The sequence below is a fragment of the Caretta caretta genome, chromosome 16 (genome assembly GCF_965140235.1).
Source record: "Caretta caretta isolate rCarCar2 chromosome 16, rCarCar1.hap1, whole genome shotgun sequence".
NCBI classification, from domain to species: Eukaryota; Metazoa; Chordata; order Testudines; family Cheloniidae; genus Caretta; species Caretta caretta.
This window is the reverse complement of record NC_134221.1, coordinates 17,835,608-17,851,890: the sequence shown is the minus strand read 5'-3', so window position 1 is coordinate 17,851,890 and position 16,283 is coordinate 17,835,608. Positions and strand designations below refer to the sequence as shown.

The 16,283-nt window shown below is 46.1% G+C and overlaps 1 long non-coding RNA gene and 1 other non-coding gene across 2 annotated transcripts; one reads left to right on the top strand and one right to left on the bottom strand.

Annotated features, from left to right (window-relative positions):
* Nucleotides 1–2,383: 2,383 nt before the first annotated feature.
* LOC142069407 (uncharacterized) lies at nucleotides 2,384–6,722 on the bottom strand. Its single transcript, XR_012665222.1, has 4 exons — nucleotides 6,390–6,722; nucleotides 6,069–6,168; nucleotides 3,648–3,788; nucleotides 2,384–2,861 (listed from the first exon to the last, which is right to left on the bottom strand). It is a non-coding gene; the product is annotated as an uncharacterized LOC142069407 (long non-coding RNA).
* Nucleotides 6,723–14,588: 7,866 nt separating this feature from the next.
* Nucleotides 14,589–14,716, top strand: LOC125623714 (U6atac minor spliceosomal RNA). The gene has a single exon (XR_007353091.1). It is a non-coding gene; the product is annotated as a U6atac minor spliceosomal RNA (small nuclear RNA).
* Nucleotides 14,717–16,283: the final 1,567 nt, after the last annotated feature.

Genomic DNA, 16,283 nt, shown 5'->3' with positions numbered 1-16,283 from the left:
AAACTGTACACACCATGTCAACATAGGCCTTTCCTGGCCTCCCCTGCATCAGGGCAGTAAAATGCTGTCAAACGGGGTGTCCCCATGGATGGCTTATCATCCCAGTTAAGAGACGATGCTGCTTCGTACCTGGAATGATTCTTAAATTGCTTTGCCCTGCTTGTATCAGACTAACTAAAGCATTCGAGCTCATACAGCTATTTAGCACGTGTGCAGCACTTCATTTGTTCAAAGCTTAACTAATTCTCAACACCACATGCAGGGGGAAATATTGTCTCCTTGCTTTACTGGTGGGGAAACTGAGGCACGGAGCTCCAGGGTCACAACTGAATTTTGTGACAGAGCTGGGGAATAGAACCCAGGTATTTTGACTGCCAGCCTTTCCTAGCTGAGACCACACTGCCTCTCAGCACAGAAGAATCAGCTCGGCTGCTCTCAAAATGTGTGTGGAATTTTCTCCTAAGCTGAGCTGCGGGAGGCGGGGGGCATGACAAATACTCTGAGTGTCCTGCATGGAAGGCACTATAAAATTTCAGAGGGCTTTGCACACATTTGTTAATGATGCTCGGGTAGTTAGTAAAGCATTAGTATGGCTTTTACAGATAGGGAAACTGACACACGCATAGATTAATTAACCAGCCCACGCTCAGACCGAAGGGCTTTGGCAGAGCTGGGAACAGAACTCCAGTGCCAGGCCGTTGGTTTAACCTTTAGATGGTGTTTTCTCTCTAAATGCACATGAGCTGAGGAACTACAGTGCCAGCCTGTTTCCCATGGAACGCTATGACCCTGGGGACAGTTCAGTTGTTACTTCAAATCAGTCCTGCCTGGAGGCCCCAGCCAAGATCAGGATTCCATTGTGCTGGGCGCCACACAACCCCGCAGGGGGAGAGTCCTTCACCCAGAGTGCTCACAGGCTAAACGGCAGCAGGATGGGAGGAGAAACCGAGGTGAAGCAAATTGCACATGGTCACCTAGTAGGTCAGTGGCAGAGCCGGCAGTAGGACTCCCACTCCAGTGCTACATGCCCCAGATGACATAGCCTGCACCTAAGGAGGTAATGTCACATCTTGAAACAACCTGCAAGTGCCCACTAAAGGAGTTTTGGGGATTTTTAGAGGCCTTGCAATGAGGGACAGAGCAACCCCAGCTTCTGAGTATTACAAAGCCCAGGCATCCCTAGCTCTCGCTTAATCACATACTGTGACACACCCAACTAAACGGGCTTACCATCCCAAAGAAGCAGGTGTAATTGCCGTTATGTATCATTGAGCTTCATTTGTTTTCCTGGGAAACGTCCCAGTTCAAAATATTTCCCACGTACGTGTGTCCAGATTAGCACAGGGTGCTGGCTGAGGCAGGATTCTGGTCGGGATGGATCAATGCTCTGATCTGGTATCCTATTTTGCATTTAGAGAGGGCTTTCCATCCAGAAAGATCCCAAACTGTGTTCTCACAGGAGGTTAAAGCATTAATTCAGAACACCCTGCATTACATCAGTGTCTAAGGAATCCACCCTCCCCTATATGGCTACTTCACTGCCACTCAAATGCCCCTAGTCCTCCAAGGCCTTCCCATGATTCCCTCTCACCCCATGTGCCCAGAAAGGCCAGCCCAGCCCCCCCACAATTCATTGGGAAAGAATGTATAGTGCAGCTCAGCTTAGGCAGCACTAGGGACCATCAGAGGTGCTCCAGGAAGTCCCAGTGGTGCAAAGGAGGGAGTGCAGCGCCCGTGTGGATACAGCAGCTAAAGGATCACTTTGCAGAGTGGCTGCTCTCATTCGAGCGAGGCTAACTCCAGAGCAGTAGGTCAAGTGGAGGTACCCAAGCTAACTCTGCAGTGAAGACTTCCCCCTACCTCTCCACCAAGTAAGCCCATGCAAATATGCTAGGAATTCTCCTCTCCGGGGGATGGCCTCCCCTTGGGAAGAACAAGGATATCCCCCCAAAACCAGCAGCTCCCAAGCCCTGGGGCAGCCAGAGCCAATGGCATGGTGGCTCCATGCTCCCACCAGCACCCCAGTGACATGCTCCACATAGGATCTGATGTCCCTAGGAATTTTTCTTGTGGCTCACTGCCCCCAGGCCCCTTCACCATTAACCTACCCGCTGAAGTCCTGCATGCTATAAAGAGCGGCTCACCTCTCTCTTCAGCTCCGGAGCCCACCCCCTCCTAGGGGAACTTCTGTAAAGGAAAAGCAAACATGCTGTGGCATCTCTCCTTTGCCCAGCCAATGGCCATCGTCTTGGCTCAGAGCAGGAATTGAACCAGGGACCACCAGAGCTAAAGGCCACTGCTCTACAGCCGGCGGCTGTCACAGACTCTCATCCTCTGTGGGTCAGGCCCAGCAGCAGACACATAATACACTGACCAGTGGATTACACACAACCCCAGCCACAGGGTTTCGCTCCCAACTGCCTGCAACAATGGGGGGACAACAAAACCCCTGTGCTCGAGTGGTGTATCCCACATTCAGGTGTGTGTGACTAAGCCTGGGGCCTTGCTGGGTCAGTTTGCTTGGTGTCTTTATTGAGAGAGAAGAGAAAAAGAACATGGGTTTTCTTTCAGATCTAACGTGTTAGAACCGTGAAGGGTTCGTGCCAGTCTGCAGATGCCTTCTCCCCATTGGCCCATGCTCAGTAGATGGCTGGCCCTGGGATCTCAGAGGAGGAAGAAGGCCACAATGACTGAGGACACCAGGAGGCAGCAGCTGGACAGGGTATAATGTGGGAGGGCAGATCTTGGGGAGCCATTGCACAGATCCGTGTCACAGCAATGGATCCGCACACCCGGCAGCTCCTGCTGTTGGCAGTGACGGGACGTGGCACAGCCACTGGTCAGCAGGATTCCCAGTACCACTGCAGAGCAAGCACAGAGCAGAGAGAACATCCCATCAGGGCAGAGGGACATGGCTGGTCCAAACAAAGTAAAACACAGTGCAATATAATCAGTGGTGGGTAAGTCTCAGAGAGGGTGGTCCTGATCCTGGTCTTACTTACTCTGCTTGTACCCCACACTCACTCTAGTGAATTCACCTGGCGGACAACATGCTGAACAAGAACAAAATCAGCTAGTTTTACAACATTCTTGAGAGCTGCCTAACTCCTGTGGGACTCGCAGGCTTCTGAGTGCGGACACACGCTATTTCCAGGGTAAGCAAATGTGTCCTATGTCACTCTGTCCAAAGCCACACACACAGGGTCCTGAGCTGCACTTTGGAAATGTAAGCAGATCTATTCAATATCAGGCCCAATTAAAGATGGTCTCTGCAAGTCAGGACCAGGCTCTTTGTAATGGTCTAGGGATTTCATTACCCCAACGGGGAATGGCTTGATGACTTCTGCTGCTCATACTAACTTCAAGGGCCTGATCCAAGGCCCAGTGCAGTCAATGGAAGCATCTCCACTGTCTTCAAATGGGTGTTGGATCAGGACCATCTCAACACCCTTTGGTTGCTATACTCTGGCTTCCAGGCTGACTTTACAGGTCACATGCTGCCCCCTGTAGGGCTGTAACAAAACAACAACAACATCATAGCCTGGCACCAGCAAAAATAAACGGATCTGCTTTTGCACAACAGCATTGCCGATTAGCGAACCCCCCTGGACAAGCGTTTAACTTGTGCGAAATGGAGGCAGACTTACCGCTTTCCGTTTTAATGCAGAACCGGTGTTTGAAGCCCTGGTGAGACTGGGAGCAGGTAATCACTTCTGGGTTGGAGCAGCCCATGTCAACGTACTTTGTGTCAACGATAATATTGCAGCCGTAGCACTGTAGACCAGAACCTAAACAAGACCATTGGAAACATGACCAGATTCTTCCAAGGGCAAATACTTCAGTTCTTTTTAGAAATCCTTCAATAGAACGTTTGTGTTGCCCTTTACCTTGCTGAGCTGCATTAAGCTATGAATCACAAAGTCAACATTTGTGCAACCAAATGGGCCCAAGGAATATCCTCATACCATTATAACAATACCTCCTTTTGCCCACTAGAGGTCACTGTAAAACCAGAAAGATGAGAGAGAGCAGGGCCCAAGCCTGAATGAGCATAATTAGAAGCAGTTTTGTAAGCAGTAAAAGAAATGTTAATGCCACAGACCTCTCAGAGTCAACATTTAGGCTCAGATCCTCTAAGTTATTTAGGTGCCTAACTCTCATAAGACTTAAGAGCTTAAGTACCTTTGAGGATATGGATGTTGGTGACTTTAGGGGATATCTCTGTATATTGCACAGAATGTGTTCGGTTATGAATGTGATCATTATTATATAGGCCAACAAATGCATCAGGTAACTGGAAAATTAAACCCAAAGCATTCAGCCCAAGTCTAGGATATTGTGCATCCATCTCACTTTAAAAAGAGGTTCTGCTCTAAAAAGCGGGTGCAAAAATGGCACCATGGGATTCTGCATTTATTCCCATGTTTTGAGTAGTGTTCGAATTGTGTTTCACTGATTCCAGATCAAACGTGCTCAGCATGCAAGTCAAAATGTTTTTTTCCCTACATCACAGCCCTGCAAACACAACCTGTGATCTGAAAGCCAGACTGGTTTCTTTTCTTTTCACACATCATCACCAGTAATAAGGGTTCCATAGGCCTACTTCTGCCCTCAGTGACACTGGCAGAGCCCAAATTACACCTGTGTAGCCCCATTGCTAGGTAACTCATCAGTCCCGGAGCTGGAGCTCACAGAACCGTTCTGTTGATGACGCACAAGAGGGAATGTGGTCCAGCTCTTGTCCATCAGCTGTACAGGGCTAACAGGACTAAAAAGTGGCACAAACTTATTTTAGCCATTAAAGTCAGCATCTCTGATGCCAAATGCACACAGGGGGTAGACAAGGTGCCACGGTAACTTATCAGAGCAGACTTTCACTCTAACAACATATTCATCCTAGCAGGAGGATGGCACCCACCCATAGAGTAGTGATATCAGCCTGGTGAGAAATACGAGATTAATCAGGTGCTGTTTCCAAGTAGCAAAGACAATATACACCCTCCCACATACTGAAAGGTCCCATTCAAGTCTCTCTCTCTCTCTCTCTCCAGTCAAATAACTCTGCCTGTGAAACAGATCCTACAAATACATACTCCAAGAAGATATCATTAAGCAAACAGAAATCTAGACTATGATCTCTGAAGAGCCTAGAAAAATAATTTTGCCTTCATTTGCACATATATCATTGTCATTTGGATGCTTATTTTTTTCTATTAACGCCTTCCCTTTGTTAAACCCTGGTGTCTAGCAGAGCTGCAAACTGACAATGAAATATAAGATGGGGCAGGATGGAAAAGCAATTGTCTGTGACCTCTGGGACAGTGAGTCCCACCCAGTGTTTCAAGTCCCCTTATGGTACAAGGCTAGCACCTGTTTTCCCAGCTGGATTTAGTTGTGTTGTCTGAGAACTACCCATAGTCTAAGCCTGGATGGAAAATCAAGCCATCTCAAGTTCCTAAAACACTGTGGTCATGGACAGAAAGGAGCAATAAGGATTTCCATGCAGTCATCATGGGCATTTTAAGGCAGACACAGCACCTGATGCCTGTATTGGACTCAATGAGCAGAGCAATAGAAGTTGGTAACGCCTTGACTCTCGCAGCATTGGCTTTCCCACTGTTCCACTGCTCTCTGTGCAGCCCTCCAGTGCTGGAGACCTGACAATGCTTCCACATCCCACCCACGCACCTCCAAATAATACTACCTAGCCCTTCCGTAAGTCCTCTCAGCTTCGGCTCTCGAAGCATTTCACCGCATAGCTAGAGAAATGAAGCCTCAGAGGGTTTTCCCAAGGCCACCCAGTAAAGAGGGTCAGGAACAGAACCCAGGACTCCTGACTTATGCTAGACCCATGCTCCTCTTTATCTGCACCCCTCTTTTTATACAATATATGATTCTATTCATTCAGTTCTGACACCATGACTCAGCAGTGACTAAGTAGACCCTGGGTGGAAATGCCCTTAAATGCCCTCCAAACATAAATCACATTTTAGCAGCTAGGAGGTTGAAAAAGCAACTTCAAACAACCAGCTGGCACATTTATAACCTTGTAGATTGGAAGCACTTACCCACTGGAAGAACAAAAGCCACAGTCATCAGAGAGAGGATCCCATATGCAGCACCAAGCCTGTGTCTTAACAGCATGGGGATCAGTTCCAGGGATCCACTCTATGTTAAAAACAAAACAAATCAAATGCGTGTGTGCGAAGTGTAGACAGAACAGACCATCTAACCCGTGCAGCCATTCCTGCCCCTTGGCATGCCTGCTACAATCTCCAGGCATGTGCATCATTCTGCGCTACTTGAGTATCATCTTGTTATTAATTTAGAACCATGGAAACCTTCTTTAGAATCACATAATGAAACAGACAGAAAAAGGCAGTTCGTACGTATAAGGTCTTCTTCCAGTCGTCCCCTAAGTCTCTCAGTCACTGCGGTGTTGGGGTTTTTTGTTTTCCTCCTGAGAGAGTCCCTGATTCTTTCGCTTCACGAACAGACGTGTGCGTGTGTATGTGTGACCCTCGGTTATTTCTGTCCTATTTCCTCTATCCATGATCGTTACCCATTAATACTATCATGCAGCAGCTCTTGGAGAGAAATTCTCCCTAATCAAGATTTAGTTCTAAATCCACTTGGAAATCCTCTAATTCAGTTGGATTAGACAGAAGGGTTGGGGGTTTTTTCCCCTTTTTTTTCTTTTTCCTCTTTGAGCTTTTTCATCTGGTTGAACTGACTTTGTATGACATACTTTGCTATTTAAAGAGGCCAAGAATAATTTTATTAAAGAGAAATGGACTGATTTTAAATCCCAAATTAAGATTTTCGAACAAAAAATACCCCCAGGTGGGGTGATGGTGTAAGAGCAAAATTGGATGCAGACAGAAATGGGTTTACAAATTTTTTATCATTTATTTAAAACAAAACAGTTTCTTTTTTAAACTAGAGAGAGGCCTGAAGTAAAATCCTAGATCTGAACGGTGCCTTGCGCCAACATTAGGGAGGGAAGATGGTCCAGTGATTAAGACACTGATTTAGGAGACCAGGGTTCAGTACCCTGCTCTGTTACAGATTTCCCGTGTGACCTTGATGAAGTCATGGAGTCTCTCTCTTCCTCCGTTTCCCATGTGTACAATGTGGATAATAACCCTGCCCTGCCTCACAGATGTGTTGTAAGGTAATAATACCTAGCTCTTATAAAGCACTTTTCATCCATAAATCTCAAAGCACTTTACAAAAGGGCTCAGTACCATTATCCCCCTTTTACAGATGGGGAAACTGAGGCAGAAAGAGGGAAAGTGACTTGGCCCTGGGCACCCCCAACAGGCCAGAGGTAAAGCCAGGAACAGAATCTAGGTTCCACTGCAATGCTGTAGCCACCTGGCCACTTAGACTCTCAGTATAAGTGCCTATTGGCCACACACCAAGGTATTTGGATATGCAATTTAGAGAGCTTTGGATGCTCAATTCCCATTAGTTTTAATGGGATTTGGGCATCTAAATACATTAGGCTGCTTTGAAAATCTCAGCCAAAATCTAGATCTGAATTTTGCAACTGCTCCCTTTCTTTATAACAGGATGAACCAGCCCCTGGACCCAACATCCCCTGTCCCCCAGGTTTGGAGCTCTGGAAAAACAGGCCTCAATCCTGGAACAACCTCTATCTCAGCCAGCTCCTTTGCCCCCTGGACTTCAAAGCGGTTCTGCGTGGGCACAGGGTACCCTGCCTGCATAGAGCTCCTTGCAGGATTGGAGCCCTCGTTCGATGTATTAGTCACAGAATTTACTGTCTTATGGAAGAAGTCTGTGCTTTCCTTTCGCCATATTGAGATGTCCTAGGAATACGTCCACCATCATGGTGGAATCACTAATTACTCTGTCATCTGCAGAGAGGTCACAAGGGGAGGTGCGATTTTTAAGCGGAATCATTTTCTTCAGTGGGAGAGAAATGCATGACTCAGGATAACACTTCCTAGTCTAGTTTTGTATCTTGGGTGAAAGTCACCCCATGAGCAGAAGGCCTATGCGGCATATACATCCTGCTCGCGCTGGCTCCTCTGCTCTGGGGGTGAATTTTAAATAATATCCATGCAGTGCCCTCGTTATCTGGGACAAAGAGTGGAAGAAAAGCTGAATCACTGGGCTGAGATCTGGGGTTTTTGACTCTCTGTGTCACCTTGAGTAGGGCACTTCATCTCCCTCTGTCCCAGCTGCGCGTTTGTAAAATGGGGATATTTGCTTCCTCTAGGGTGACCAGACAGCAAGTGTGAAAAACTGGGACAAGGGGTGGGGGGTAATAGAAGCCTATATAAGAAAAAGACCCAAAAATCGGGACTGTCCCTGTAAAATCGGGACATCTGGTCACCAATGTTCCCTCTCATTTTTGACAGGCCATGTGCGCAAAAAATTTCTTCTGTGCAAATTTTTGACAGGCTGTGTGTGCCAAAATTTCTTCTGTGCAAATTGTTGTGCTTCTGTGCAAATTTCTGTGCGCGTGGTGTTTTGTTGTGTGCGCAGGGTTTAGGATCTGTGAGTGCACGCACATGCGCACAGCTTAGAGGGAACAGTGCTGGTCACCCTCGCTTCCTCCCACCTGTGTCTGTTAGTCCTTGCTCCGAAGGAGTATTCAGTCTGACTTTCACTATGTGCATATACCCGGGCCTGCTGCAATGGGACGCTGATTTCAGCTGGCATCTCTAGAAGCTACTGCACCACGCGTAACAATGCTAAGAACAAAAACCAGCAGCCAAGCATGACAGAGGCAAGCCCATCCTCAAACACCTGTGTTCCAGCCTTTTACCCTGTGTTTTATTCCAGTCCCAGACTTTGTCCTGATGTCTTGCAATGTGTCCAACCCTCCTCCCCCGCACACACATGCACCCTGCACCCAGCCTCCTAGAGCACTGAGAGCAAGGACAAGAGGTACGCTCTCTTCAATGATTTGCTGGCCAGACTGGATTCAGAATTTGCAATTGCTGGTGGCAATGCCCCTGCAGCAGAGATGCAACGGCCAGATCAGAGCCTTATCACTGCTTCTCTCAGCCTTCCATACCCTCCAAGTTCTCGGCCATCGAATCGTTGGTGTCCCGAGTCTTGCCAGCTCCCCCACCTCCAAAGCCCAAGCTCTAAATGTAGCTAATTGGACTTGAAGAGCTAATGCTTACTGAGAAGAGAGAACAACCGAATGTATGGGATTAAAAAATTAAAATGGCAAAATAAGCAGCTTAGTTAGCATGGACATCAACCTCCCGTTAGCTGCGCTGGGGAAAGCAGTTTCTCTGGGTCCCGCCCTCTCACCCAGTGTCTGACTCATGCGGCTGGGGTCACAAGGAACAAATCGGAGAGTGAGGTGCTGGCTGCCTGAGGAAATCTCTCCATGTGTAAAGGGATTGGGGAGGGAGGAAACATAAGCAGAAAACTAGAAGCCTTGATCATTGTTACTTTCATTGCACACTGTGCCGAGGCTGCCATTCCGCATGAATAACACTTCCAACGGGGTAGGAGAAATGGGCTGGATCGGAGATGTTTTCTCTGCACACCGTAGCACTGCTGTAGCCCTTTTTACTCCATGGTATCAAAATGCTTTTCAAGGATGAGTATGACTATCCACATTTTCCAGAAGGGAAACTGAGGCACAGAGCAGTTAAGTGACTTGCCCAAGGCTGCATAGCCAGCAGTGGCAAAATTGGGAACAGCATCCAGATCTCCCAGTTCTGATCACATGTCACCCACTGCGTCAATGTATTACACATCCCCCTTTAGCAGCTGGTCCATCCAGGATAATAGCCTACTATTGCTACCTAATAATGGAATTTACTCATTTAGCTCAAGTGGTAGCTGCCAATGCTTTAAAGCTGAAAATCCCAGGTTCAAAGCCCAGTGGTGATTCACAAGGCAGCCAGTACATGTTATGTGTGTATGGTCCAGATCCACAAAAGTATTTAGGCTCCTCACTTCCATTGAAATCAATGGGAAAAGACTCTTCCCTGGCAGGAGAAGTGCTGGCTCACATCTTGCCGTCTGCTTCGCTAACAGAACTGAATGATTATGGTCTGGATTTGTCCTTGGGAAGTCTCCCCACTAATTAGGATGTATGGCTTGACTAGCAACTGGAAATTGAGCCTTATCTCCTTGTAGACCTATTCAGTAGCAAGTTTGGTCATTAATATTTCACTTGGAGGCAACACATACTTGTCTAAGTCAGGCGCAAGCATTCAGCATGGCCAATTAATGTTGAACCAAAGAAGCAGCGCATAGGAGAGCTGTCTAAATAATACAGACCATTTATTGAAATGGCAAAACCACCCCCAGCGTCTTGCCTCAAAACAATGTGAGTGTAACAAATGTCTACTGTGGTGAAGACCAAAAGCCTTGGGGAAGAGATCAAGTGAATACTTGGGATTAATGACATTCAGACATAAATCCTAGGATTCAACAAGCAGAGGAAACTAACTTTTAATCTTCAAAGAACTGCCTTGGTTTCTGAGTTGAGAGACCAACTGCTCTGAAAGAAGATCTGATGGCAGCGGATACAAATCATCATAACCCCGTTGAGCTGACGGAGCTACATGGATTTAGGGCCAGATATTCAACTAGTGTAAATGTGCACCAACCTTCAACCAAACCACCCACTTCCATGAACTTGTCCAAGTTTCATAAGGTAGGCCAGGTATTTTGGACGAGAGGCTCCCAACCTGGAAACCCCAAGGTGCCATGGAAAACCATGATTTCAATAGGCAGGACTTTTCTCTTTCAGTCAGGACTGAACTCACACCTTGATACATTGTGCTGCTGGAGGTGCCAACCTTTAATCAGCTATAACACCAAAGTCTTGACCACTTGCAGTCTTTTAAAGCTCATAAGCTCCCCCCCATAACAAAATCTCCACCCGTGTGAATCACCAGAAAGAGACATCACTCACAGAAGATCAGTGGTTCCCAAGCTATGCGTCACACCCCCAAGTGGGGCTGCACCCTCAGCAGGTGAATATACAAACCAAATCCGAACACGTCCTGACCCACTCTACAAAATGGCATCCTCTGCACAGTGTGACCTCGCGTGCACCATACTTGCAAGGTCACACGGCCTGGAAGATGCCATTTTGTGGAACACGTAGTTCTGTTCGGGGTCCAGGCAGGTGCCGTATGCGGTTCAGCCTCCAGGAGTGAGTCTAGTGATGTAGTTATGGGGTCACAGGAATCAATAAGACTCAGAATGGGGTCATGCAGGCAAAAAGTTTGGAAACCACTGCAGTAGATGGTACAGACATTCATAATATGGTCATGGGGACACTTGGTTCAACTGGACTCCTGGACCCTGGCTCCCTCTTGGTGGGGCTTGCCTGTACCCAGGGCCGCTGCTGGATTCTTTGGACATAGCTGCTTCTCAATTAGGGTTAAGATAAGCAGTAGCATCTCCAAATGCCCCCTGCTTAGGTCACCAAAATGAAACGTCACTGACGGTAAATTGTGCATATCTGTCTGACCCTTCCACTTCCTTCTCAGAGGAGGAATGGAAGCGTCAACAGTCCTGATATTTAAGTTGTCACTGAGCATCTAACAAAGTTGAAATTTGGCCAGGAAATTTGACTCGTGTCCCTGTTTCTTACAAAAGCAATGGCCAAGGCATGATGCTGCTCCGCTCATGAGGTCACAATTTGAAGTGCTTCAATTTCTGATTTGCCTTGGCTTCTTGATTTCATTTCCTTTGGATCCCATTTGTTTAGAGCGTGTTTTTGGTGCTGTTGCTGTCTTTGTGATTAGCATAGACGTCCCTCATCGCGTCATTAGCCCTGATGTAATTTACAGAACTTTATCAGCACTGGACAATTGGAATCAGCAAACTGCATCCTCCCCTGACTGAGAAAAATTTGATTAACAAGTTCGTGGTACATTCATGTTCTCGCTTAAACCTTTGGGATACCCAGAAAGATGGATAAACTGAGCACAGATTAGATGGTTTTGCGGGTAAATCCTTCTTAGAGCTCATCCCCAACCAGAGACATAATTTATCACATGGCACTAATTTTCCCTTCTCAGTCAAATCCCCCCGCGAATGGGTCTCAGTCTGGGGCAGCTGGAACGCTAGTTTATTGTGAATGCTGCAGGCACAAAAACCAGCATGTTGCTTGTTTGCACCTGAAATATTTGTTGATTGTAAACACTGAATTTGCAGCTGCTCTTAGACACTCATTTTTCATTGAACTTTCTAAAGAGTCTATTTGGATGTGTTCAAAACATAAAAGAAGAAATAAACTAATGAAACATTGCACTTCCACCAAAGATGTTAGTTAATTAACCTCCAGGAGGTCTGCATTATTGTATTCATTTTACCCACAGATTAAATGAGCCACAAAGAGGTTATGACTTGCCTCAGGTCACACACAAAAGTGTCCCTGGCAGAACCAGGGATAGATACCAGGAGGCAGAGCCACAGATGGTGTAAATTGCCAATGGAACGATAACAATTTACACCAGTTGAGGATTTGCACCCAGAAGCACTGACCCCAGTCCTTTGTGCTGACCTTTAGAGGACACAGACTCCCCCCCAGAATTCTGCACTCCATGGTTTTGGGACTAAGGAAACTGTTCTGGTTTTGTTCCATTCAGAATCTGTCGACTGGAATGGAGACAGAACTAAACTCTGGGGGATTTCACGGGGATTAGGAAACATTCACATGGGATTCAGAATTCAAGATGCTAATCCCCAAACCTCACCCACTTCTCAGCAGTTCATTCATGGGCCTCAAGCTTTTTAGACCTACAAAATGCCACTCAAACAGAAAATATCCAACTTTTACATCAATTTGTGGCTCCATATGCAAAGAAGGAACACACTCATTCATGTGCCTTTTATCCTCATCCCATATCCTTCCTATGGTCTCTCTCGCCTGAGTCACAGCTGAAATGGAGATTGTAGACGCCCTGAGGCAAGAGCTGTATCTTTCTAAGCCCTCTGTGGAGCACCCAGAGAGCTGAAAAATAATTAATAACAACAGCCACCCTGTCTGTGACACCATCCTGTGCATGCACCTCACAGCACTTGTTTCTTTACAGAAGGCCTTACGTGCCCAGAGGTGCCTTAAAGAAAACTCTGGTAAAGACAGAGCTGTATCTCAGCTGGGCCGATGAGTTGGAAACAGGGATGGGGGTCGCTGGATCAGGGATGGTGGTTCAGTTCATTATATCAGCCCTAGAATCTGGCTCAGTGCTGTTCAAATACAGCAAGTTGAAAAATGCTGATAATTTTTCATGCAATTATCATGAAATTGCTGGTCAAAACCTGTTTGGCCAGCCACTCCAGCACTGCAGATGACTTCCCTTTCATGCAATGCAAGGAACTTCTTGAGGGCCTCCTGCATTCTTTGGGCACTGTGCTCATATGGCAATATACAGACCAGCCCAATCTCTCCCCCACTCCCCAGTTCAATGTCTCAGGACCAGAGAGATGTGACACACAGAACAGGGGTTAAGACACCCCATGGGCCTGATTGGATCACCCTCATGCTGGAGCAAAGTATGAACAGCTCCACTGACATCCGTGTTAGCGGCGGGGATCAGGGAACCTGTGCAGTCCTCTATACCCCCACGCTCTGCCCCTTGGGAGTCCTTGAAGCCCCATTGTGCCCCCACGGGCTGCCCCTTTGGGGTCCCAAGAATGCTAAATTGCCAGCCTTGCCTAAAGCCCTGAAATGAAAAAAAAAAAAAAAGAAAAGAAAAAGAAAAGAAAAACAACTACAGTAAAAATTAGGGGTTTTTAAAAATCAGTTTTCTTCTAAAAAACCAAAACAAAAAAACCCCTATCCTTGAAAAAAAATAATAATTAAATAGAAAAAAGTGTAAACATGCTAAAAAGTTTTAGCGCGACAAAGTGGGGGCGGTAATCTCTTGTATTGGACCAGCTTCTGTTGGTGCAAGAGCAAAGCTTCCACCGAGCTCCTGTGCTGGTGTGGGGCTTTTATATAAAAAAAAAAAAAAAAAAGGGGGGGGGGGGGTTTGGAGAACGATGAAGTTTCTGTCCCAGTTGGGATTCGAACCTGTAATACAGGCTCTGCCCCGCCCCGCTGCGGCCGCCATCGTGGGTGAGGCGGATAGGCGCTGTGAGCGGCAGCTGCCACCTTCAAAATGGCCAGTAAATGTATCTGCTGTTTGGAGACCGCTGATTCTGCTAGTATGTTATGGGTTGTTAGCGTATGAGGGGCTTTTTCAGGCCAGTCCAACAGTTAGGATCGTCACAGCCGAAAGCAGGATCCTATTGTATTTTTAGGAGCTAAAATTCAGCACCCCCTTGTATCCGAATCTGCTCACTCCTTCATTCTGATTGGCTAAAAGGGATGAATATATTAGAGCATGACAGCCGGGCAACAGCCTAGCGTTATGCGCTTTATTGAATTATTTGGCTTCTGAATCAGAGTACCAAGGGACAAGCGCAGGTTAATTCAATACGTATTACTTTTATGAATCAGTTGAAATGTTATTATTTGACGCTTCGTGCTATATAATATCTTTTACATGGCATTTCTGTAGTCACCCTAAGTGAGAAAGTTTTAACATTCTAGTGATTTAAAAGGCTAGGGCCTGCACCCAATACTTGTGTTGTATGAAAGGAGAGAAGGTTAGCACTCCCCTTGATAAGGATGGAAGAGGTCCTAGTGACCTTTACAACACGCATATGGTTAAGGCATTGCCACTTACTTTGTGGCATCTAACCAAGTTTTTTTTTTTTTTGCTCTGTCATAGGCCCGTCGAGCACAATAACCGTTGCAGTGGGCAAGGCTGCTTGACTTTATTGCTGCATTTCACAAATGATGCTTTCTTTTAAGTGGCAATATGGGATTATGCTAAAACCAAAGTATCATAAAAATACCCCAAGTAGAACTGCAGAGCATATTAGCACAGCAAGGCCATTTCCCCCAGCTGATTTTCAGTTCTGTCAAGTGTGGGTTTTATGCATTATCATGTCCAGGGTTTGAAAACAGAAATAAATGTTAATAGCTAGTTAAAAATCCCATTTTAACAGGGAAAACTGAGATTTTGCATCAAAGAAATTACTCTCTTTTTACAGTGCGATATAACCCACCCACCCCTTCATCCAGGTGATGCCCAAACACCTTAACTATATAGTCAGACTGTAGTACAGTGGCTGGATGTGTGTGATGGGTTTAAAAAAAAAGGGGGGGGGGGAAATCATTGCAAAAATCATTTTATAGATCGATGGAGAAGTCCTGGTACACAATGGAGGGTATTTCACATTGCTCATAATTTGCAATCAGCATTTGCTATGTATTAGACTATTTTGTCTCTTGTTATTTATAGTATGGTAGTGCCCATCAGGTGCTATGCAAACATGAACAAAAGTGGCTGAAAAGCTTAAATATTTTTAAAAGACCTAAACCCCATTGGAAAACTCCAGTAGACTACACAATAATTTAACAGAGATTAGATCACTCATGGAGGAGTCTAGCTCATTCTAAATCAGGCTGGCTAGGATGCCAAAACCCAGGAGTTTTGATGAAAAACTAAGGAACAAAGCATTTTTGTTTTGGTCTCAGCAATCATGGCGGTGATGACACACATACAGCCTTGTCTTTCCAAGACCACAACTCTGTGCCCCACAAAACCTGTGGGGCATCCACGAATTTTCAAGCCAGTTTTCAGGATCAGCACAACGCAGCATTTATTACAGTGTGATGCACCATCATGTCATAATGCTGATTTGGATCTGACATGTCACTACAGCCATTTCTAGTCCAACGAGGCCAGATGTTGAAAACAGACACACAGCACTTCTGAAATGCTCTGTGCACTGAGGAGGGCAGTAGCCAGGTCAACTGAATGCTACAAAATGGGTGTGGAGGGAGAAAATTTTCAGCAGAGGCTTGTCTCACATCACGACTTGGTTGAGATCCTGGATACTGCTTGTTCAGCCCCAAGCCCTATATGTATTGTCTCATTGTTTCTTTGTGTACCCCCATCTTTCTGTAACTATCTTGTCTTATACTTAGACCATTGTTTTTGTTCTGTTTGTACAGTGCCCAGCACAAAAGGCTCTTGGTTGGGGCTACACTAATACAAACGGGCTCTAAACAATGTAGGACTTCCTTGCCCTTGACGCCAGCTGAATGATCCCTCTGTAATTCGCTTTTTGTAGTTTAGGAAGACATGCCAGGACATTAATTCTCCCATGTTGCATGGATTCAGAATCCTCTTTAACTGGATTATTTGCTGGTAACTGACTAACACCTACCTAGCTAGAACCTGTAAAAGTGGACAGCTCAACTCTGTCTC